At 38.5% G+C, this 26,174-nt stretch overlaps 1 protein-coding gene across 8 annotated transcripts in view; it reads left to right on the top strand.

The window, feature by feature from the left end:
- The window catches only part of CATSPERT (catsper channel auxiliary subunit tau), a 250,019-nt gene that overhangs the window by 139,124 nt on the left and 84,721 nt on the right, over positions 1 to 26,174 (top strand). For 2 of the 8 annotated variants that reach the window (XR_013519035.1, XR_013519034.1), the window contains exon 14: positions 21,644 to 21,750. The exons of the other annotated variants lie outside the window; for them this stretch is intronic. The gene's annotated coding sequence lies outside the window, so the exon portion shown is untranslated. The remainder of the gene's footprint in view (positions 1 to 21,643; positions 21,751 to 26,174) is intronic. 8 annotated transcript variants of the gene reach the window in all.

Below are 26,174 nucleotides of genomic sequence, written 5' to 3'. Positions count from 1 at the left end.
TAATTTACACTCCCACCAACAGTGTAAAAGTGTTCCTTTTTCTCCACATCCTCTCCAGCATCTGTTGTCTCCAGATTTTTTAATGATCGCCATTCTAACTGGCGTGAGATGGTATCTCAATGTGGTTTTGATTTGCATCTCTCTGATGACCAGTGACGATGAGCATTTTTTCATATGATCGTTGGCCTCATATATGTCTTCTTTCATAAAGTGTCTGTTCATATCCTTTGCCCACTTTTGAATGGGCTTGTTTGTTTTTTTCCCGTAAATCTGTTTGAGTTCTTTGTAAATTCTGGATATCAGCCCTTTGTCAGATGGGTAAACTGCAAAAATTTTTTCCCATTCTGTTGGTTGCCGATTCACGCTATTGACTGTTTCTTTTGCCGTGCAGAAACTGTGGAGTTTGATTAGGTCCCATTTGTCTATTTTGGCTTTTGTTGCCAATGCTTTTGGTGTTTTGTTCATGAAGTCCTTGCCTACTCCTATGTCCTGGATGGTTTTGCCTAGATTTCCTTCTAGGGTTTTTATTGTGCCGGGTCTTATGTTTAAGTCTTTAATCCATCTGGAGTTAATTTTAGTGTAAGGTGTCAGGAAGGGGTCCAGTTTCTGCTTTCTGCACATGGCTAGCCAGTTTTCCCAACACCATTTGTTGAACAGGGAATCCTTTCCCCATTGCTTGTTTTTGACAGGTTTATCAAAGATTGTGTGGTTGTAGATAGGTTGTGTTGCCTCTGTTGCCTCTGTTCTGTTCCATTGGTCTATATCTCTGTTTTGGTACCAGTACCATGCTGTTTTGATTACTGTAGCCTTGTAGTATAGTTTGAAATCCGGTAGTGTGATGCCCCCCGCTGTGTTCTTTTTGCTTAGAATTGACTTGGCTATGCGGGCTCTCTTTTGGTTCCATATGAAGTTCGTGGTGGTTTTCTCCAGTTCTGTGAAGAAAGTCGATGGTAGCTTGATGGGTATAGCATTGATTCTGTAAATTACTTTGGGCAGTATAGCCATTTTCACAATATTAATTCTTCCTAACCATGAACGAATGTTTCTCCATCTGTTTGTGTCCTCTCTGACTTCGTTGAGCAGTGGTTTGTAGTTTTCCTTGAAGAGGTCCCTTACGTTCCTTGTGAGTTGTATTCCAAGGTATTTTATTCTTGTTGTAGCAATTGGGAATGGCAGTTCGTTCTTGATTTGGCTTTCTTTAAGTCTGTTATTGGTGTAGACAAATACCTGTAATTTTTGCACATTGATTTTATATCCTGAGACTTTGCTGAAGTTGCTTATCAGTTTCAGGAGTTTTTGGGCTGAGGCGATGGGGTCTTCTAGGTATACTATCATGTCGTCTGCAAATAGAGACAATTTGGCTTCCACCTTTCCTATTTGAATACCCTTTATTTCTTTTTCTTGCCTGATTGCTCTGGCTAGAACTTCCAGTACTATATTGAATAGGAGTGGTGAAAGAGGGCATCCTTGTCTAGTGCCAGATTTCAAAGGGAATGCTTCCAGTTTTTGCCCATTCAGTATGATATTGGCTGTTGGTTTGTCATAAATAGCTTTTATTACTTTGAGATATGTTCCATTAATACCGAGTTTATTGAGGGTTTTTAGCATAAAGGGCTGTTGAATTTTGTCAAATGCCTTCTCTGCGTCAATTGAGATAATCATGTGGTTTTTGTTTATGGTTCTGTTTATGTGGTGAATTACGTTTATAGATTTGCATATGTCGAACCAGCCTTGCATCCCCGGGATGAATCCTACTTGATCATGATGGATAAGTTTCTTGATTTGCTGTTGCAATCAGCTTGCCAATATTTTATTGAAGATTTTCGCATCTATGTTCATCATGGATATTGGCCTGAAGTTTTCTTTTCTTGTTGGGTCTCTGCCGGGTTTTGGTATCAGGATGATATTGGTCTCATAGAATGATTTGGGAAGGATTCCTTCTTTTTGGATTATTTGGAATAGTTTCAGAAGGAATGGTATCAGCTCCTCTTTGTGTGTCTGGTAGAATTCGGCTGTGAACCCGTCTGGACCTGGGCTTTTTTTGTGTGGTAGGCTATTAATTGCTGCCTCGACTTCCGCCCTTGTTATTGGTCTATTCATAGTTTCAGCTTCCTCCTGGTTTAGGCTTGGGAGGACACAGGAGTCCAGGAATTTATCCATTTCTTCCATGTTTGCTAGCTTATGTGCGTAGAGTTGTTTGTAATATTCTCTGATGATGGTTTGAATTTCTGTGGAATCTGTGTTGATTTCCCCTTTATCATTTTTTATTGCATCTATTTCGTTGTTCTCTCTTTTCTTTTTAATCAATATGGCTAGTGGTGTGTCTATTTTGTTGATCTTTTCAAAAAACTAGCTCTTGGATTTATTGATTTTTTGGAGGGTTTTTCGTGTCTCAGTCTCCTTCAGTTCAGCTCTGATCTTAGTTATTTCTTGTCTTCTGCTGGGTTTTGAGTTTTTTTGATCTTGCTCCTCTAGCTCTTTCAATTTTGACGATAGGGTGTCAATTTTGGATCTCTCCATTCTTCTCATATGGGCACTTATTGCTATATACTTTCCTCTAGAGACTGCTTTAAACGTGTCCCAGAGATTCTGGCATGTTGTGTCTTTGTTCTCGTTGGTTTCGAAGAACTTCTTTGTTTCTGCCTTCATTTCGTTGTTTATCCAGTCAACATTCAAGAGCCAGTTGTTCAGTTTCCATGAAGCTGTGCGGTTCTGGGTCGGTTTCTGAATTCTGAGTTCTAACTTGATTGCACTATGGTCTGAGAGGCTGTTTGTTATGATTTCAGTTGTTTTGCATTTGCTGAGCAGTGCTTTACTTCCAATTATGTGGTCGATTTTAGTGTAGGTGTGATGTGGTGCTGAGAAGAATGTATATTCTGTGGATTTGGGGTGAAGAGTTCTGTAAATGTCTATCCGGTTTGCTTGCTCCAGGTCTGAGTTCAAGCCCTGGATATCCTTGTTGATTTTCTGTCTGGTTGATCTGTCTAATATTGACAGTGGAGTGTTAAAGTCTCCCACTATTATTGTGTGGGAGTCTAAGTCTCTTTGTAAGTCTTTAAGAACTTGCCTTATGTATCTGGGTGCTCCTGTGTTGGGTCCATATATGTTTAGGATCGTTAGCTCTTCTTGTTGTATCGATCCTTTTAGCATTATGTAATGGCCTTCTTTGTCTCTTTTGATCTTTGTTGCTTTAAAGTCTATTTTATCAGAGATGAGAATTGCAACTCCTGCTTCTTTTTGCTCTCCATTTGCTTGGTAAATCTTCCTCCATCCCTTTATTTTGAGCCTTTGTGTATCCTTGCATGTGAGATGGGTTTCCTGGATACAGCACACTGATGGGTTTTAGATTTTTATCCAATTTGCCAGTCTGTGTCTTTTGATTGGTGCTTTTAGTCCATTTACATTTAGGGTTAGTATTGTTATGTGTGAATTTGATACTGTCATTTTGATGCTAGCTGGTTGTTTTGCCTGTTAGTTGTTGTAGATTCTTCATTATGTTGATGCTCTTTAGCAATTAGTGTGATTTTGGAATGGCTGGTACTGGTTGTTTCTTTCTATGTGTAGTGCCTCTTTCAGGAGCTCTTGTAAAGCAGGCCTGGTGGTGACAAAATCTCTGAGTACTTGCTTGTTCACAAAGGATTTTATTTTTCCTTCACTTCTGAAGCTCAGTTTGGCTGGATATGAAATTCTGGGTTGAAAGTTCTTTTCTTTAAGGATGTTGAATATTGGCCCCCACTCTCTTCTGGCTTGCAGAGTTTCTGTCGAGAGATCTGCTGTGAGTCTGATGGGCTTTCCTTTGTGGGTGACCCGACCTTTCTCTCTGGCTGCCCTTAGTATTTTCTCCTTTATTTCAACCTTGTTGAATCTGACGATTATGTGCCTTGGGGTTGCTCTTCTTGCGGAATATCTTTGTGGTGTTCTCTGTATTTCCTGCAGTTGAGTGTTGGCCTGTCTTGCTAGGTGGGGGAAATTTTCCTGGATAATGTCCTGAAGAGTATTTTCCAACTTGGATTCATTCTCTTCGTCACATTCTGGTACTCCTATCAAACGTAGGTTAGTCTCTTCACATAGTCCCACATTTCTTGGAGACTTTGTTCATTCCTTTTTGCGCTTTTTTCTCTGATCTTGGTTTCTTGTTTTATTTCATTGAGTTGATCTGCGACTTCTGAAATTCTTTCTTCTGCTTGGTAAATTCGGCTATTGAAACTTGTGCATGCTTCGCTAAGTTCTCGTATTGTGTTTTTCATCTCCTTTAATTCATTCATATTCCTCTCTAAGGTATCCATTCTTGTTATCATTTCCTCGAATCTTTTTTCAAGGTTCTTAGTTTCTTTGCATTGAATTGAAACATGTTCTTTTAGCTCACAAAAGTTTCTCCTATCCACCTTCTGAAGTCTAATTCCGTCATTTCGTCACAGTCATTCTCCATCCAGCTTTGTTCCCTTGCTGGTGAGGAGTTTTGTTCCTTTCTAGGAGGCGAGGTGTTCTGGTTTCGGATGTTTTCCTCCTTTTTGCGCTGGTTTCTTCCCATCTTTGTGGATTTATCCACCTGTCATCTGTGTAGTTGCTGACTTTTCGATTGGGTCTCTGGGTGGACCCCCAGATTGTTGATGATGAAGTATTTCTGTTACTTGGTTTTCCTTCTACCAGTCTAGCCCCTTTGCTGTACGACTGCAGAGGTCCACTCCAGGCCCTGCTTGTCTGGGGTATACCTATAGCAGCTGCGGAACAGTAGGGATGCTACCAGTTTCTTTTTCTGCTATCTTTGTCCCAGAATGATGTCTGCCAAATGTCAGTCTTTTGGATATAGAGGGGTCAGGGAGCTGCTTGAGGAGACAGTCCGTACTTCATAGTAGCTCAAGTGCTGAGCTGTGAACTCTGATATTCATTCAGGGCTGTTAGGCTGCTATGTTTAGTTCTGCTGCAACAGAACTCAAAAAAAGCCCTTTTTTTCTCAGCTGCTCTTTCTGAAGGGGTTGGTGCTTTATCTTTGAGTGTCTGCCGGGTTGTCCTGCCCAGCTAGGAGGCAGTCTTGTCCTGCCGGGGCTCCGCCCTGCTGGTGTGAGGTTTACCCTGTTTCTGCAGTCTCCGCCCTGCAGCCGCGGGCTCCGCCCTGCGGCGGAGTCTCTCTGTTGTACTGGGTTGCCTCGGCAACGGCAGGCTGCGTCAGCAATGGGCGTGTACCTCAGTAGGGGCTGATTGCCTCGGTAATGGCGGACGCCCCTCCCGCATGGAGCTGCGCCTTAAGGTAACCTCCTAACAGCGAGCGTTTGGAATCCCGTTTTGTTTGTCGCACTGCGCTACCCCTAACGCTTTGTCCTGGGCTGGCTCACTGTTCAAGTCCCATTCAGTCTCAAGTTCAGCCCTCTCAGGTCTCAGGTTGCCAGTTCAACAGGGCACCCGGAACAGTGCGCTTTTGTGCGGACCTCTGTGAATCGCCTCTGCGCTCCAGCGCGGGCTGCGGCCGCACCGGCTGCTGACTACACCAGTCAAGATCTCTGGCTGGCATCCCGCGTTTGTTTTATATCTGGGAATTTCCCTGTTCTGTGGGCAACAAAGGTTCGTCTGGAAATGCGTCCCTGACTCACCTACTCCGCGCATCCAGCGAGAGCCTCAATCCTGGGTTGTTCTCACAGCGCCATCTTGAGTCCTCCTCTTCATTGATCTTTTGAATGGTCTTTCATGTCTTGATTTCTTTCAGTTCAGCTCTGATTTTTGTTTTTTTCTCATCTTCTGCTAGCTTTGGGGTTGATTTGTTTATACTTCTCTAATTCTTTCCGTTGTGAAGTTGGTTGATAATTTGAAATCTTTCTAACTTTTTTATGTGGGCATTTAGTGCTATGAATTTCCCTCTTAACAGTGCCTTAGCTGTGTCCCAGAGATTCTATAGTATGTTGTAACTTTGTTCTCATTTTCAAAGAACTTCTTGATTTCTGCCTTAATTTCATTGTTTATCCAAAAGTCGTTCAGAAGCATGTTGTTTAATTTACATATAATTGTTTGGTTTTGAGTACTTTTCATTGTGTTGATTTCTATTTTTACTGTACTGTGGTCCAAGAGCATATTTGGCATGATTCCAGTTGTTTTACATTTGTTGAGGATTGTTTTATGTCTAATTATGTGGTTCAATATTAGAGTATGTGTCATGCGGCAATGAGAAGAATGTATATTCTGTTGTTTTGGGTGGAGAATTCTATAAAGGTCTCTGATCCATTTGGTCCAATGCTAAGTTTAGGTTCTGAATATCTTTGTTAATTTTCTGTCTCAATGATCTAATACTGGTAGTGTAATGTTGAAGTCTCCCGGTATTATTGGGTGGGAGTCTATGTCTCTTTGTAGGTCTCCAAGAACTTGCTTTATGGATCTGGGTGCTCCTGTGTTGGGTGTATATGTATTTAGGATAGTTAGGTCATCTTCTTCTCATTGGATGAACCTTGACTATTATGTAATGCCCTTCCTTGTCTTTTTTGATGTCTCTAGGTTTCTCCATCATTCTTTCTTTCATTTTTGACCTTGAAAAACCTGACAGTTATGTGTCTTGGGGATGATCTTGTGTAGAATCTTGCAGGAATTCTCTGTATTTCTTGAATTTGACCATTGGCCTCTCTAGCAAGGTTGAAGAAGTTTTCATGGACAATATCCTGAAATGTATTTTCCAAGTTGTTTGCTTTTTTCCCCCTCTCTTTCAGAGATGCCAGTGATTTGAAGATCTGGCTTTTTTACATAATCCCATACTTCTCAGAAGTTTTGTTCATTTCTTTTTATTATTTTTTTTCTTTATTTTTGCCTGATAGTCTTATTTCAGAAAACCAGTCTTTAAGTTCTGAAATTCTTTCCTCAGCTTTATTCTGCTGTTAATGCTTGTGATTACATTGTGAAATTCTTGTATTGTGTTATTCAGCACTGTCAGACCCATTAGGTTTTTTGTATATCAGCTATTTTATCCTTCACCTCCTATATGACTTTATTGTGATTCTTACTTTCCTTGGATTGGGTTTTGCCATCTTTCTAAATCTTGATGATCTTTGTTCCTATCCACATTTTGAACTCAATTTCTGTCATTCCAGCCCAGTCAGCCTGCTTAAAAACTCTTGTTGGAGAACAGGTACAGTTGTTTGGAGAACATAGGATACTCTGGCCATTCAAGTTACAAGAGTTATTGCATTGGTTCTCTCTCATCTCTGGATGTGGGTATTCCTTTAACTGCAGTGTGGATTGACTTCTTTTCTGGATGTTTTCACCAGACCATACACATTTCTGATATGGTTTGGCTGTGTCCCCGCCCAAATCTCAACTTGAATTGTATCTCCCAGAATTTCCATGTGTTGTGGGAGGGACCAAGAGGAAGGTAACTGAATCATGGGGGCCAATCTTTCCTCTACTATTCTCATGGTACTGAATGAGTCTCATGAGATCTGATGGGTTTAGCAGGGGTTTCCACTTTTGCTTCTTCCTCATTTTCTCTTGCTGCTGCCATGTAAGAAGTACCTTTCACCTTTTGCCATCATTTTGAGGCCTTCCCAGCCATGTGGAACTGTAAGTCCAATTAAACCTCTTTTTCTTCCCAGTCTTGGGTGTCTTTATCAGCAGTGTGAAAACAGACGAATATTTGGTCTTAATTTGAAGCTGACTTCTTATGTCTGGTTTCAGAGTGGGGGTGTTATTGAGGTATTTTTGGTGTTGAAGCTTTGGGGTGTGATCCAGCATGTAGCATATTTTTCAGTTGATACACTCTTGCTTGGTTGTGTGGCTCACCTATGTTTCTTCACATAGGTGAAGAGCCATGTTCCCTCTCAATGCTCTAAAAATGTAGGTTCCTCTCCCCATTAAGTGCTGCTGTAATTCACTCCTGGGCTGCCCACTATAGCTCTGGGGTGATCTCAGTGTTTATGTTCTTTCCCCAGCTAGAGGCAGCAGAGGAAGGGATCTTAGTAGCAGTTGTGGTCAAGTGTCATTTGCTTGACTCCTGGGGGCCCCTGCAACAGCATGGAGAGATTTAGGTCAGCAATCACCCAGTACAATGAGCCCAAGATGGAGGGTCTGTGCTGTGGAGCCAAGCCAGGGGTTCCCTGTCTGGTGATGAGCCATAGGGAGTGTGTAGGACCTGTGGGAGACAGACTGGCCTCCTTTCCCTGGGTTGACTGCAGATTGTTGGAGGTGTGGATAAGGAACTTAAGGTCTTTCCTTCTTTGTTAGTCTGAGGGTGGCAAGGACAGTTCTACTGCAGAGGCAGTGGCAGAGAAGCTTTCAGTTGCCCCTGGAGGCTCTAGGGTGTTGCTGAGTAGATAATGGCTCAATAACTCTGGTGGTGAGTGGCTGGAGGCCGGGCCTGGAGGACCTGCCCAGTGAGGAGATAGGGGAATGGCCACCCACATAATAGTATGGCCACTTTTCCATAGGACTTCTGCAGTATGCTTGGGGATCCCTAGTCATCTCAAGATTTTTCAGAACCTGGAGGTGCCATCAGTGAAGGCTACAAAACAGTAAAAATGGCAACCTGTCCCCCCTCTCTGGGAGCATTGTCCCAGGGAGGTACAGACCTATGGCTGGCCCAAAGGCATCTGTAGGAAGTGGCTACGGACCTCAATTGGGATTTCCCACCTGGTGACGAGGAATAGGATCAGAACCCAGTTGAAAAAGCAGTCTGGCCATATTTTAGTAGAGCAGCTGTGCTGTGCTGGGGGTCCCCCCGGTTGCCTCACACACTTTGAAGCCCAAAGGCTGAAATATCTAAGTGACCCAAATGCTAAGATGGTGACCCACCCTTCCCCCAAGAGGTCCTTCCTAGGGAGGTGCAATGCCACTACTAGTAGCTGGCTAGAATTTCAAGCCAGCATGTCCTATCTTGTGAGGTGCTGTGGAAGTAGGGGCCTATGGGCCATTGCTGCTCAGCCCCCTAGATTTAGCCCCTTTCCTAGGGGTATGTATGGGAGTCTAACCTCCAACTTTGCTACAGCTGCAGCTATGTTTGCTAGAAAGCCCGAGTATCTAAGGCTCCAGGGTCTACACATGTGCCTGAGTGGCTACTCTGCTGAGACTGCACACAGCACTATCAGACTAAAGACTGAAGGGCTTGGTGGAGTGGTTTGCAAGATCTCCTGGCCCCAGGATTGCAAAGATATGTGGGAAAAGTGTGGTTTTCTGAGTTGCTCATTCACTCACCACTTCCCTGGGCCAGGGAAGATCCCTGTTACTCCCACGTGGGCCATTATCCTGTCTTGCTTTCCTTCATCCTTTATGAATCAAGTTGTTTTCTTGATTAGTCCCAATATAAGTACCTGGATGTTTCATCTGAAGGTGTTGTACTCACCCCTTCTGTTCCTCTCTGTGGGAGCCATGCACATTAGCTGCGTCTAGCGGTCCATCTTGGCTATTCCCCTCTACTTGTATCCTCTGACCCACATATCTTCCTTTCCTTGTCCCTCCATCCCACATTGCTAGTAACCACTGTTTTGTTCCTCTCTGTGTACATTTCCTTATTTTTTAGATTCCATATATTCTACATATCATATTTCATATCATGTAATATTTTTCTTTCTGTGTCTGGCTTATTTAAATTAACATAATGTCCTCCAAACTCATCCATGTTGTGGAAAATGGCAAGATCACATTTTCCTTTAGATTTGAATATTCTATTATATACCAATTTCTTTATCTGTTTCTTCATCAGTGTGATCCCATAGCTCCTTAAAATCAAATACCATATCTAAGAAAAAATATTATAGCCCTAATATACAGCCAGGCATTCCCATAGAAGCATAGTACATAGAAATCCACAGATGTATTTATCTAATACTGGGTCTGATAGAGCCTTGGTCACTATGACTTATGGACAAGAAAAGTGACAGCCAGAGGTATAAATCAATTTTTCAAAGGTGATATGTTTGGTAAAAAGCCAAAATGCATCCTCAGTCTCCTAGGTGTGTTCTTTTTTTCCATTCATCCTGACTGCCTTGATGACAATGACCATGATGGGGGGGAAATCCCTATTCTTGGATTTTTTTTGTCCAGTGAAATCCAGAGACAAAATGATAGATTTACTCTCATTGCCATTTTGTCATTTTTTCCTATAAGTCTGTTTTTAAATAAAAATAAAACTTTGTACATAAAATTGAAGTTTCTTAACCTCCAACCCCTAATCCCACTTACCATTCATCTCCACTGTCATGAGGAAATCACTGTCATGAATTTAGTGAGCTTTAATTATACAAACACTCATGAGCAGTGACAAATGTCTTGGCCAAATAATCAGGAGTCTGGAAGGAAAAAGACTAGAAGGTGAGAGTCAGGGAAGCCTAGGGTAGAGACATGTGGATGGGACAAATGGGAGTAGGCACAGACTGAAGGCCTTTGTATCACATGTTAGTGTCCATCAGAGAACACCCATCATGAATGAAGCTGAATAGTCAAGTAGATGGAATTACAACAAGCTGATGGCAGTCATCCTCTGTCATCAGATACACCAAAGCTGTCACCCTAGATGCACCAATAAAGTGGCAGCCATAGTGGCCAGTATAGTCTATGTAAGAGCTCAACAGCACACGCTCCCACTTACCAAGGCTGATTTAGCTATTGACACTGCCTAATGTCCAATCTGCCAACAGTAGTATCTCCTGAGGAGATAAGCCTGTCACTTGATGTCAAATTTACTACTTTGGAAACTTTACCCCTTGAAAGTGGTAATAATTCACTTTGACACAAATAAATAAATAGTCTGGGGATGAATTTCCCTTTTCCACCTTCAAGGACTCAACCAGCACCACTATTTGAGGACTTACAGAGTGTGATCCATAGCTCAGGATATCATACAACATTGCATCAGACCAAAAGACCCACTTCATAGAAAAAGTACAGGAGGGACCCATGATTATTGACTGGTTCTGTCACTCCCAAAAGAGTGATGAAATTGCCTTATAAAGGCACAACAGAAGTGCCAGCTCAGAAGTTAACCCAGCATCTGAGAACCAAGGAACCCTCTTTAGCATCATTTCCAGTGATGTAGCTAGTAGCGTGGGCATAGATTTAGCAAATAAAAATATAGAAAACTCAGTTAAATTTGAATTTCAGGTAAACAAATTTTTAAGTATGTCCCACCTAATATTTGGAATATACTTATACTTTAAAAAATGGTTATCCGAAATTGAAATTTAATTAGGCATCCTGTAATTTATCTGGCAACCTTACCACCTAGGGAATTTGTACTTCTTGTGCCAAAATTATTGGCTCTGTGGGTTCCCAAATGGGTGATATTTCCATCAGGGTTCATAAGAAGACTTCCATTTAACTATAAACTATGATCAAGACCAGGGTAATTCTATTTCTTGTGGCAAAGCATCAGCAAGCAAGAAGAGTTAACCATCTTGTCAGGAGTAATTGAGCCTGATCATCTAGAAGAGGTAGGATTGCTGGTACAAAATGGGAGTATGGAGGAATATGTGGGGCATGTAGGAGATCCACTTTAGTGCCTTTTTGGGAATTCCTTGTCCAATTTTGATGATAAATGGGCAAGACGGCTACCTCAGCTTGAGAAGGGCACAGTGATCAGGGGCTCAGACCCCTCATGGTGACTGAGTGAGCCACCCAATCAGCAGAGGTGCTAGCTAAAGATTAGAGAAATCTAAAATGGATAGTGCAGAGGAAGAAGATTGTGACTCAGCTGTGACTCTGAGGCCAGCTGCAGTGGTGGGAGACATTGTTTTTCCCACAAAACTGGATTTCTTCTAGGAAGAGAAGTCCACTGGAATTCCGGAGGATCTACTTCCAGAACACTTATGAAAGAAGTGAATTTCAGCAGCACAAGGGATGGGCTTTGTAAATATCATGCTTTGTCATCCAGGTCCTTCTTCAGGAGTGTAGGACTTAACTCTCAACCTGCTGGTATACTGCTGGAAAAAGGCTCTCACCTTTCAGCCCTGTTTGGGAAGTATTTCAGCTGAGTAAAACTGTTTTTCCCAAGGTCATTCCTTCTTACAGGAACAGCCAGCATCCAATGACTGTGATCAGTCCAGTAGTAAAAAGCTCAATCTCATTGTCTCAAATTGAGAGAATTCTTAAGAGCCATCTCAGCTTCAGCACTCCCTCCAGTTTTCTGAGGCCATCACGGTCTATATTGCAGCTCAGCTTCTCCTTCTGTCCAATCCTGTTTCTTTCTCCTCCCTTCCACAGATGTTGATCTCCCTAGTACTATCTAATAAGTGTTTTATACAAACATTTCCACCTGAGGGTCTGCCTCCCAAGTAAATGAAACTGAAAAGCAACAATAGAGGACAGAGAACAAAGAAAGAGTAAGTGTTAAGAGGAAATAACTAAAAACTACAATTCAGTACTTATCTAAATGACCATTCATAAGGAAAAATATCAAGAATAATGTTAAAATTTAAGGAAAATTATTAATCAAAAAAGACATATTCTCTTCTAAAATTAGAAAGAGAGAAAAGGCCATTTAAAAACTCAGTCATTCCTGTAGAGTTTGGGAATGAGCCTAGAAAAAAAGCATTTTAATGGAAAAAACAAAATAAACTCATAGAAATGTATCTAAATCTGTGAATTATCACAATAAACCTATAAATGAACTCAACTTTTTAGTAAAAATATTTTCAGATTTCATATGCTGTTTACCAGAGACACATCTAAAACCAAAGGACACAGAAAGAATGAAATTGAAGGGAAAAAGTGAGCTGGACAAATAGCCAGAAGAAAGCTGGTGTATCCCTATTGATTAAAAATTAATATTTGCTTTAAAATGAAAATTATTTAGAGAATAGGTTACTATACAGTTATTTAAAACAAAATCAATTTACCAAATACATACAACCACTATGAACCATTTAAGAAACTATTAACATGTTAGCAGTTTCAAAATACAGCTAAAAACAGAATTACAACGTTGACTAGTTCAAAATTAAAATGAGATGATTTAATCTGATTCCTTTTCAAATTAGTATGTGTGTTACGAGAACTAACAGGCAAAAAAATTAGTAAGACATAAATGTTTTAACATAATTAACAAATGACATAGTAGATATACAATGAAAACTGCTTCCAACAAGTAGAGAAGGTACAATTAAAGGATATAGGTCAGCACCCATGGCAGATTATAAAAACAGACCACCTGCCAGGTCACAAACCTAGTCTCAATAAGTATTTTAAGGTATTAAAGAATTTTCTAACTGGAATGTAGTAAAATTAGAGAACTTTCTTTGAGACAGAGTCTCGCTCTGTCACCTAGGCTGGAGTGCAGTGGTGCGATCTCAGCTCACTGCAACCTCTGCCTTTCAGGTTCAAGTGATTCTCCTGCCTTGGCCTCCTGAGTAGCTGGGACTACAGGTGCCTGCCACTATGCCCAGCTAATTTTTATATTTTTTAGTAGAGACAAGGTTTCACCATATTTTCCAGGCTGGTCCTGAACTCCTGACCCTGTGATCTGCCCACTTTGGCCTCCGAAATGGCCTCCACTGTGCCTGGCCTTGGAGAACCTTTTTTTAAAAAGATAATGAGATATCATACATACACACCTACTAAGATATATGTATATTTATTTAGGTCTTCTTTAATGTTCAATTATTTTTGATAATTTTCTCCATACAGGTTTTATCCATATTTTGTTAGGTTTATTCCATGTACTTTATATGTTTGATGCAGCTTTCTTTGTGGATGGATTTTTTTAAAATTGTGAATTGCACTTCTTTAATCAATATAGGGCAATTCAGATTTTCTGTTTTTTGTATCAATTTTGACAAGTTGCTTATTTCCAGGAACTTGTGCTGGGTAGCTTCACCTGAGTTATAGCATGAATTAATCATTAAAAGTTTGTAGGATCTGTAGCATTATAACCTCTTATTTTTGATATTGATAACTTGTGTTGTCTCTCTTTTTATCCTGATTGGTCTTATTAGGAGTTTATTCATTTTATTAATCTGTTTAAAGAAACAACATTTGGCTTTGTTAATCTTCACTATTGTTTCCTGTTTTCTGTTGCATTGACTTCTGCTGTTTATTATTTTCTTCCTTTTACCTGCTTTTAATTTAATTTACTTTTTTTCTAAGTTCTTAAGCTTGAAAAATCAGTTTTAAACCTTTCTTTTTAAACAAGACAAATAAAGAAGCTATCAATCTCCTCAATCTAAGCATGACTTTTAATGAATCCCTCACATTTTTATATATTGTATTTTCATTACAGCTTTGTTTGACGTATTTTCCAAGTTACTTTGTAATTTCTTATATGACCAGTTGGTTATTTAGAAATATATTGTTTACTCTCCAAATATTTGGGACTTTCTGGATATCTTACTGTTACTGTTATCTAGTTTAATTTCTTTATGGTTAAAGAACATACTTTTTAAGATTTTAATTTAAAAAAAAATTATTGAGACTTACTTGAGGTCTATCCTGCTGAATGTTGCATGTGCACTTGAAAGAATGTGTATTCTGCTGTTTTCGTAGTGTTCTCTAAATATATATTATATCAAGGTAGTTGATAATGGTCCTTCAGATCTTTCATAGTCTTACTGATTTTTGTGTCTAGTTATTTCATAAATTACTGAAATAATGGCGTTATAATTTCCAGTTTGCCTATTTCTCTCTTTAGCACTCAGATTTTACTTAATAAATTTTGAAGCTCTTTGTGTTTTTTGTTTTCTTTTAATTTTTTGAAGTTCTTTTATTGATGGTTATTGTATTTGTGATTAATTTGTCTTTTTATTATAACAAAATATCTTTTTTTAACTTCTGATAACACCTTTTGTTTTGAAGTCCACTTTTTCCTTTTTTTTTTTGACATGGAGTCTCACTCTGCTGCCCAGGATGGAGCACAGTGGCATAATCTCGGCTCATTGCAAGAGAAGCTTGAATTTATCTCTCCAGTTCAAGAAATGCTTCTGCCTCAGCCTCCTGAGTAATCCCTCCTGGGATTACAGGCACATGCCACCATGACCAGCTAGTTTTGTGTATTTTTTTTTTTAGTAGAGGCAGCGTTTTGCCATGTTGGTCAGGCTTGTCTCAAATACCTGACCTCAAGCAATCTGCCCACCTCAGCCTCCCAAAGTGCTAGGATTACAAGCATGAGCCACTGTGCGCCTGGCCCACTTTTTCTTTTTTTTTTTAATTTTAGTTTTTAAATTGATATATAATACATATACATATTTTGGGGGCTAATCATGATAATTAGTGCATTCATATAATTTATGAAAATCAAATCAGTTTAATTGGGATATCTGTTACCTTAAATATTTCTTTTATCTTTATGCTAGGAACATTCAAATTATTCTCTTCTAGCTATTTTGAAATATACAATAAGTTTCAAATTATTCTCTTCTAGCTATTTTGAAATATACAATAAGTTACTATAAACTATACTCATCCTACTGATTTATCAAACAATGTCTTATTTCTTCTATTAAATTTTATAGTTTTACCCATTAATCAACTTCCCTTCATCCTCCTTGCCACCCTTCCATCTCTAGTAACCATCAGCTTATCTTCAGGAAATCCACTTTTTTCCCACATATAAGTGAGAATATGCAATATGTATCTGTTTATGCTTGGCTTATTTCACTTAACATAATAACCTCCAGTTCCATCCATGTTGCTGCCAGTGACAGGACTTCATTCTTATAACTGAAAAGTATTCCATTTTGTATATATACTACATTATCTTTTTTTAAAATTTTACCTTAAGTTCTGGAATACATGTGCAGAACATGCAGGTCTGTTACATAGGCACACATAGGTTTGTTACATAGGCCATGGTGATTTGCTGCACTTATTGACCTGTCACCTAGGTTCCCTCCCCTCACCCCCCAATCCTCAACAGGTCCTGGTGTGTATTGTTCTTCTCCCTGTGTCCATGTGTTCTTATTGTTCAACTCACACTTATGAGTGAGAACATGAGGTGTTTGGTTTTCTGTTCCTGTGTTAGTTTGCTGATGACGACGACTTCCAGCTTCATCCAAGTCCCTGCAAAGGACATGATCTCATTCATTTTTATGGCTGTATAGTATTCCATGGTGTATATGTACCACATTTACTTTATCCAGTCTATCACTGATGGGCATTTTGGTTGGTTCGATGTCTTTGCTATTGTAAATAGTGCTGCAGTAAATATACGTGTGCATACATTTTTATAGTAGAATGATTTATATTCCTTTGGGTATATACCCAGTAATGGGATTGCTGGGTCAAAAGGTTTTTCTGGTTCTAGATCCTTGAGGAATTGCCACACTGTCTTTCACAATGGTTGAACTAATTTATATTTTCACCAACAGTGTAAAAGTGTTCCGATTTCTCCACAGCCTCACTAGCATCTGTTGTTTCTTGACTTTTTAATAATCACCATTCTGACTGGTGTAAGTTGGTATCTAATTGTGGTTTTGATTTGCATTTCTCTAATGGCCAGTGATGCTGAGCTTTTTTTCATGGTTTTTGACCACATAAATGTCTTCTTTTGAGAAGTGTCTCTCATATGCTTTGTCTACTTTTTGACAGGGTTGTATGGGGTTTTTTTCCTTGTAAATTTGCTTAAGTTCCTCATAGATTCTGGATATTTTAAATTTTGTTTTTAATTTTTAAAATTATACTTTAAGTTCTGGGGTACATGTGCAGATCATGAAGGATTTTTTTTTTTTGAGACAGTCTCACTCCATTACCAGGCACCAGGCTGGAGTGTAGTGGCGTGACCTCAGCTCACTGCAACCTCCACCTCCCGGGTTCAAGCAATTCTCCTGCCTCAGCTTCCCAAGTAGCTAGGACTACAGGCATGTGCCACCATGTCCAGCTATTTTTTTGTGTGTTTTTAATAGAAATAGGGTTTCACTATGTTGGCCAGGATGGTCTCAATCTCTTGACCTCAGGATTCACCCGCCTCAGCCTCCCAAAGTGCTGGGATTACAGGCGTGAGCCACCACGCTCGGCCAGGATTGTTACATATGCCGTGGTGATTTGCTGCATCCATCCCCTGTCATCTACATGTGTGTATTTCTCCTAATGTTAGCCCTCCCCAATCTCCTCACCTCATGTTTTACCTACCCTAGCCTCCCCAACCCCCAACAGGTCCCAGTGTGTGATGTTCCCCTCCCTGTGTCCATGTGTTCTCATTGTTCACCACCCACTTATGAGTGAAACATGCAGTATTTGGTCTTCTGTTCTTGTGTCAGTTTGCTGAGAATGATGGTTTCCAGTTTCATCCATGTCCCTGCAAAGGACACGAACTCATCCTTTTCTATGGCTGCATAGTATTCCATGGTGTATACGTGCCACATTTTCTTTGTCCAGTCTATCATTGATGGGCATTTGGGTTGGTTCCAGGTCTTTGCTATTGTAAACAGTGCCACAATGAACATACGTGTGCATGTGTCTTTATAATAGAACAATTTATAATCATTTGGGTATATACCCAGTAATGGGATTGCTGGGTCAAATGGAATTTCTATTTCTAGATCCTTGAGGAATCACCACACTGTCTTCCAGAATGGTTGAACTAATTTACACTCCCACCAACAGTGTAAAAGTGTTCCTTTTCTCCACATCCTCTCCAGCATCTGCTGTCTCCAGATTTGTTAATGATCACCATTCTAACTGGTGTGAGATGGTATCTCAATGTGGTTTTGATGTGCATTTCTCTAATGACCAGTGACGAGCATTTCTTCGTATGTTTGTTGGCTACATAAATGTCTTCTTTTGAGAAATATCTGTTCATATCCTTTGCCCAGTTTTTTATGGGGTTGTTTGTTTTTTTCCTGTAAATTTGTTTAAGTTCTTTGTAGATTCTGGATATTAGCCCTTTGTCAGATGGGTAGATTGCAAAAATTTGTTCCCATTCTGTTGGTTGCCAGTTCACTCTAATGATAGTTTCTTTGGTTGTGCAGAAGCTCTTGAGTTTAATTATATCCCATTTGTCTATTTTGGATTTTGTTGTCATTGCTTTTGGCATCTTAGTCATGAAGTCCTTGCCTGTGCCTATGTCCTGAATGGTATTGCCTAGGTTTTCTTCTAGGGTTTTTATAGTGTTAGGTCTTAATGTTTAAATCTTAAATCCATCTGGAGTTAATTTCTGTATAAGGTGTAAGGAAGGGGTCCACTGTCAGCTTTCTGCATATGGCTAGCCAGTTTTCCTAATACCATTTGTTAAATAGGGAATCTTTTCCCCATTGCTTGTTTTTGTCAGGTTTGTCAAAGATCAGATGACTGTAGATATGTGGTGGTATTTCTGAGGCCTCTGTTCTGTTCCATTGGTCTATATCTCTGTTCTGGTACTACTACCATGCTGTTTTGATTACTGTAGCCTTGTAGAATAGTTTGAAGTCAGGTAGCATGATGCCTCCAGCTTTGCTTTTTTGCTTAGAATTGTCTTGGCTATGCGGGCTCTTTTTGGTTCCATATGAAGTTTAAGATGGTTTTTTCCAGTTCTATGAAGAAGGTCAATGGTAGCTTGATGGGAATAGCATGGAATCTATAAATTACTTGAGCAGTATGGCCATTTTCACAATATTTATTCTTCGTAACCATGAGCATGAATGTTTTTCCACCTGTTTGTGTCCTCTCTTATTTCCTTGAGCAGTGGTTTGTAGTTCTCCTTGAAGAGGTCCTTCACATCCCTTATGTGGTGTGATTTCTGAGGTCTCTATTTTGTTCCATTGGTCTATATATCTGTTTTGGTATTAGTACCATGCTGTTTTGGTTACTGTAGCCTCGTAGTATAGTTTGAAGTCAGGTAGCATGATGCCTCCAGCTTCGTTCTTTTTGCTTAGGATTGTCTTGACTATCTGGGCTTTTTTTTGGTTCCATATGAAATTTAAAACACTTTTTTCTAATTCTCCAAAAAAGTCAATAGTAGCTTGATGGGACTAGCACTGAATCTATAATTTCTTTGGGCAGTATGGCCATTTTCACAATATTGATTCTCCCTGTCCATGAGCATGGACCTGGTGGTAGCAGTAAGCCACAGTGGTGGCTGTGGATAAAGGATGTCAATGGGGCTCCAGGGATGTGAAGATGTATGGGCTGTGGGGCCTCAGGGCAGGATGCAGTCTGGTAGGGACTGGGTTCTCAAAATAGCACCTTGCCATAGCAGCTTAGGACTCAGGGGATGTGTGGGACTGAGTGTGAGCTCACTCTATGGGACAATGCCATTGTGCATTCTCTAGGCAGCTCCTTCTGTTAGTCTCAGGGCCAGTGAGGATCAAAGCTCTCTTCGTTGGCTAGGATTGCAGGAGTCCACACATTAGGGAACCTTTCCAGGTCCCAGCCAATCCTAGCTGAGCTGGCTGCTTTACTTCCCTCTCCTTCCCTGCTTTAGGTGTTTCCTTTAGCTTCTCTGTTGAATTATAGTGTTCAATCTTAGATGATTTAGTCAAAGCATGATTATCAACTCACTATTTTGTTTCCTCTTTTTGAAGGAGGTGAATGTACTAGAACCCTCTAGTCGGCCATCTTGAAGCTTCTGAGATTAGCCTAGATTTTACACATATACATATTTAATCAATCACCCTTTACCTTCTAACAATAGCACAAGAACCTTATAACAGTATATTCCTAGTTCCTCCCTCAATTTTTTTGTTATTATTATAACATTTTCTTTTATATATACTAAATTACAATACATTTCTCCTTGGGGAACCAAGTTATCTTTTTGCTTTAGACTCTGAGTTATCTTTTAGAATAAAAATAACAATAATGTCTTTTTTTCCCCTCATCCCAATGTGATGGTAAATGTCTTTATATTTACCTGAACTGTAATCATTTTGGAGATATTAAATTCTTTCCACATATATAATTTCTGGCTATAATCATATTTACTCTGGCTGAAGAACTTCTTTTATGCAGGATATTTATTCTGTTTAAAAGTTCATTTCATGTAGTGTGGGTCTCTTAGGTTTCGTTTGTCCAAAAAGCACTTTATTTCTCCTTTATTTTTAAAGGATATTTTCTCTTATATAGAATTCTGTGTTGGGATATTTTTGTTTTGTTTTGTTTTGTTTTTTTAAGATGTCACTGTCTTATTGCCTGGCTTGCATAGTTTTAAACAAGAAGTCTGCTGTAGTTCTTATCTTGTTTCCTTTATATGTAATGTGTCTTTTGTTTCTGGCTGTCTTCAAGGTTTTTTTTCTTTATGTTTGGTTTTCCACAATTTAAATAATATATATCTAGGGGTGTGTGTGTGTGTGTGTGTGTGTGTGTGTGTGTGTGTGTGTGTTTGATGGATGTTTATGCAGGATATTTATTCTGCTTATGGTTCTCTGAACTTCTTGAATCTATAGTTTGGTGTTCTTCATTATTTTCTTAGAAAACTAATAGCCATTACTCCATCAAACATATATTTTGCCTTGTTCTCTCCCCTCTCTCTGGGATTTCAATTATATACCTCTTAGCCATTTAATATTGTCCCACAGTTACTGGGTGCTCTATTCTGTGTTTTGTTGTTGTTGTTTCTAACTTTTTTCCTCTTTTTTAGCTTGAGTAATTTCTATTGATACATCTTCAAGTTCACTGATTCTTTCCTTGCCTGTGTCAAGCCTGCTCTTGAGCCCATCAGAGGCATTCTTCATCTCATTTACTGTGTCTTCTATTTGTTATTTCATTTGTCACCCTCTTATATCTCCATTTTCTGCTAAAATGCACCTTCTGTTCATTGAGTCATCCACCATTTTTATTAGAGCCTTTAAGATATTAATCTTAATTATTTTTGAACACCTTAGTAATTCCAACAGTTGCCACATATGTGAGATTGTTTTTATTTAATGCTTTATCTCTTAATAGTGTGTTTTCTTTTCTTGCTTTCTTGTGTCTTATTTTTTTGTTGACAGCCAGACATCCTATAGATTAAGGTAAATAGCATTCATAGCAGGAAATGTACATGCCTTTTCTTCTTTCCTCTTGTAGGGAATTAAGTCAATTCAGTAAGGGGTTGAGCTGGGTTTGGGCTCTGTTATTGTTCCCTGTAGTATACCACTGATTTTATATTACTCTAGTATTATCTTGTGCTTAGAGTGGGGGCTAATTTGCTGGAGATATTTGTGAAATGTTCCTGTTCTTCCTCCAGCTTCGGGCTTTCTCTGTGCATCCCAACCTCAGAGAGCTTTCCTTTCTACACTCTCATCTCTTCCTCAGTACAGGACTGTTATTGTTTATTATTGGGTCTTATAAGCCTGGAACTGGGAGGCACAGTTTCTCTTTTGTCCTGGTTGTGCCTCTGTCTTAAGCAAACTCTGTCTTTTAGTGTCTAAGAAATGAGCAATATTTCTGCTTCTCTCTTATGATTGGAGACCTGTAATGGTCTGGAAACAAAATGTTTTCCTGCCTTTTCCCCAGTGGGGAGGTCTTCATTTATCCATTGGGTACAAAAGGGTTTCCACTAACAACCTCAGGCTTTAGCTCCCTAGAGAAGGATGCAGGGTGGGGTTCCCCATTCTTTCTGTGACAAATGGGTGCCCTGCTCCTCTGTCTGCACGCTGATGGAGGCTTTCCATGGTATCCTACATTTATCATAACAACCAGTGGAAGTCTATGGAGAAGAGTCTGAGTCAGTACAAAATACTATTTTGTTTGCAGCTACAAGGGTTTTCATATCCTAACATTAGCCTATCCTCAGCCTTTAACAATTTGTTACAAAACTTATCTGAAATTTTTTTTTTTTTTTTTTTTTTTTGAGACGGAGTCTCACGCTTGTTGCCCAAGCTGGAGTACAATAGTGCGATCTCGGCTCACGACAACCTCCACCTCCCAGGTTCAAGTGATTTTCCTGCCTCCGCCTCCCAAGTGAGTAGCTGGAGTTACAGGTGCCCACCACCATGTCAGGCTACTTTTTTGTATTCTTAGTAGAGATGGGGTTTCACCGTATTGGCCAGGCTGGTCTCAAACTGCTGACATCAGGTAATCTGCTCACCTCAGCCTCCCAAAGTGCTGGGATTCCAGATTTGAGCCACAGTGCCCAGCCTTGAATTCTTCTTAGTTGCACATTTGTTGACCATATCTTCTTCTTGTACTCTGGTTGGATGAGTCAGTGCATATATCCTATCTATCCTTGGAAGTGTTTGTACTTTCTTAGATTTCAAGTTAATTGGTTGCCCTGTAAAGACAGCTCTCTGATGGATTATAATTTTGTAAATTGCTCAATATTTTATTGTTAGGGTGGGAGCAGTATTTTCAACTTTCTGTAAAAAATAAGCTCAGAAGTGCCAAATGGTTGTTTTTATATTTTCCAAGAGTTCACAGTTACAGTTCTTGAGAGAATAGGTCTAATACAAGTTATGCTTCTATTACTAAAAATGAAAACTCTGCCCACCCTTCCTCCCTCCCTTTTTTCTCGTTTCTTTATCTTTTTGAAGTAAAATTCACATAAAATTAACTATTGAAAGTATAAAATTCAGTGGCATTTAATATATTCATAATATTTTTCAACCACCACTCTAACTAGTCACTAAATATTCTTGTCACCCCAAAAGAAAACCCTGAACCCATTTAAGCAGTTATTATCCACTCCTTCATCCCCCAAGCCACTGGAATTACCAGTTTGCATATGTCTCTATGGATTTACCTATTCTGAATACTTCATGTTAAATAAATTATACAACATATCACCTTTGTGTCTGACTTCACTTAGCATAGTATTTTTGAGGTTCATCATGTTGTAGCAGATATAAGTACTCTGATCCTTTTTAAAAAAATTTTAACTTGACAAATAAAATTGTATACATTTACGGTGTACAACATGTTGCTTTGTTCTATGTACACAATGTGGAATGGCTAAATCAAATCAAGTAACATATACATTACCTCACATGATTTTTTTGCAGTAAGAACATTTAAACTCTGCTCTTAGGAATTTTCCAGTATACAATACATTGCTATTAGTTATAATCCCCATGTTGCACAGTAGATCTCTCGAACTTATTTTTCCTATCTCTCTGAAATTTTGTAAACTTTGACCAACACCTGCCTAAGTTCCCTACCCTCCAGCCCCTGATAACAACCAACATTTTACTCTCTGCATCTATCTGTTCACCATTTATAGATTTCCACATATAAATGAGATCATGCAATATTTATTTTTCTGTTCTTGGCTTATTTCACTTAATATACTTTTCTCCAGCTTCATCCATATTGTTGCAAATGACAGAATTGCCTCCTTTTGTAAGGTTTAAATAGTATATATATACACTATATTTTCTTTATTTATTCATCCATTGATGGACACTTAAATTAATTCCATATCTTGACTATTGTGAATAATGCTGCAAATATTCCTTCATGCACTGCATGGAGTGCAAATATTCCTTCAACATTTTGATTTTATTTCCTTGGGATATAGACCCAGTAGTGGGAATTGTAGAATCATATGATAGCTCTACATTTAGTTTTTTTGTTTGTTTTGTTTTGTTTCGTTTTTGTACTTTAAGTTCTGGGGTACATGTGCAGATCTTGCAGGATCGTTGCATAGGTACATACATGCCATGAGGAACTGCTGTGCTTTTCTTCAGAATGGCTGTGCTAATTTATACTCCCACCAATAGTGTACCAAGATTTCCTTGCTCCACATCCTTGGCAACATTTGTTATCTTTAATCTTTTTAATAGTAATAGCCATTCTAACTGGCGTGAGGTGATATCTCACTGTGGTTTTAATTTGCATTTCCTTGATGATTAGTGAGGTTGAGTACCTTTCATATACCTGTTGGACATTTGTATGTCTTCTTTGAGAAATGCGCATTTAAGTCCATTTTAAAATTGAGTTATTTGTTTTCTTTTTATTAAGTTGTTTGAGTTCCTTATATATTTTGGATACTAATGCATTATCAGACATACTGTTTAATAATATTTTTCCCACTTTGTAGATTGTCTCTTTGCTCTGTTGATTGTTTCCTTTGCTATTCAGAAGCTTTTTAGTTTGATATAATCCTGTTTGTCTATTTTATTTCATTGCCTGTACTTTTGTGGTCATATCCAAAAATTATTGCCCACACCGGTATAGTTTTAGAGTTTCTGGTCTTACATTTAAGTCTTTAGTCCATTTTGAGTTAATTTTGTATATGGAGTAAGATAATTCCATTCTTCCGCAAGTGGATAACCAGTTTCTCCATCACCATTTATTGAATAGACTGTCCTTTCCCCATTGTATGTTCTTGGTACCTTTGTTGAATATCAATTGATTGTAAATACACGAATTTATTTCTGGGTGCTCTTTTGTGTTCCATTGTTCTTTGTGTCTGTAGTTATGCCAGTGCCATGCTGTTTTAATTACTATGGCTTTACAGTAGATACTGAAATCAGGTAGCCTCTAGTTTTCTTTCTTTCTTTTTTTTTTTTTTTGCTCAGGATTGCTTTGGCTATTTGGGGTCACTTATGGTTCCATATGAATTTTAGGTGTGTTTTTTTTTCTATTTCTGTGAAAAATGTCATTGGAATTTGATAGCAATGCCTTAAGTCTGTAGATTGCTTTGGGTAGTATGTACATTTAGACAATATTAGTTCTTCAAATTCATGAACACAGCTATCTTTCCATTTATTTGAGTCTTCTTCAATTTATTTCATCAGTGTTTTATAGTTTTTCGCATACAGATCCTTTACACTCTTGGTTAAATTAATTTTTAAACATTTTTGTAGACATTGTAAATGGAATTTGTATTTGGTATTTTTCAGATAGTTTCTTTTTAGTGTATAGGAATGCAATTAATTTTTGTATGTTATTTTATTTATTGCAGCTTTACTAAATTTACTTATTGGTTCTAACAGTTTTTTGTGAGATTCTTAGGAATTTTTAAAAATACAAACTCATGTCTGAAAACAGACAATTTAACTTCTTCCTTTCCAATTTGGATTTTTAAAAATCTTTCTCTTGCCTTATCACTCTGGCTAGGACTTCTAGTGTAGTACATTAGAGAGGGGTGGAAAGAGTGGACATCCTTGTCTTGTTCCTGATCTTAGCGGAAAAGCTTTCAGTTTTACTGTTGAGTATAATGTTAGCTGTGAGTCTGTCATGAAAGTGTATTGAATTTTGTCCAATGCTTTTTCTGCATCTATTGAGATGATTTTTTGTCCTTAATTCTGTTAATGTGTATACATTTATTGACTTACATATGTTGAACCATCCTTGCACCCCACTGGTAAATCCCAGTTATTCATGGTGAATGATCCTTTTACTGTGCTGTTAAATTCATTTTACTAATATTTTGTTGGGGATCTTCACACCTATATTATTGGGGATATTGACATAACTTATCTTTTTGTAGTGCCCTTGTCTAGCTTAAGTATCAGAGTAGCACTGTCCTTGCAAAATGAGTTTGAAGGTGTTTTCTCCTTTTAAATTTTTTGGAAGCATTTGAGAAAAATTGGAAGTAGTTCTTGAAATGTTTGGTAGAATTCAGCAGTAAAGCCATCAGGTCTTGGGCTTTTCTTTCACAAGAGACTTTTCATTGCTGTTTCAGTATCCTTATTCAATATTGGTCTGTTCAGGTTTTCTATTAGTTCATGACTCAGTTTTGATAGGTTATGTGTTTCTAGGAATATATCCATTTCTCCTAGGTTATCCATTTTGTTGGTATCTAATTATTCATAGTAGACCCATAATCCTTTGTGGTTCTGTGATATCAGTTGTAATGTCTCCTCTTTCATTTCTGATTTTACTTTTTCTTCTTAGTGTAGCTAGAGGTTTGTCAGTTTTATTTTTTTCAATAAACCAATGCTTAGTCTTATTGATCTTTTCTATTATTTTTCTAGTCTCAATTTGTTTCTGCTCTGATCTTTATTATTTCTTCTACTAACTTTGGACTTTGTTGTTTTTCTATTAATAGTTGCTTTAGATGTAACATTAGGTTGTTTGAGACTTTTCTTCTTTTTTGATGTAGGCATTTATTGCTATAAAGTTTCCCCAAAGAACTGCTTTTGCTGCAACCTATAATTTCTGGTATGTCATGTGTCTATTTTCATTTGTCTCAGAATAGTTTTAAATTTTTCCTTTTTACTTTCTTTGACCCATTGATTATTCAGGGACATGTTTAATTCTCTCATAAATCATCTTTGGTTTCATACAATTGTCATCAGAAAACAGTTGATATGATTTCAGTCTTCTTATATTAAGACTTGTTTTTGTGGCTTTACATATGATCTATCCTGGAGAATGTTCTGTGTATGCTGGAAAAGAATATATATGCTGCTGCTGTTGGGTGGAGTGTTCTGTATATGCCT

This window comes from Callithrix jacchus, chromosome 6, assembly GCF_049354715.1.
Source record: "Callithrix jacchus isolate 240 chromosome 6, calJac240_pri, whole genome shotgun sequence".
Taxonomy (NCBI): domain Eukaryota; kingdom Metazoa; phylum Chordata; class Mammalia; order Primates; family Cebidae; genus Callithrix; species Callithrix jacchus.
This window is presented reverse-complemented; position numbering and strand designations above follow the sequence as displayed.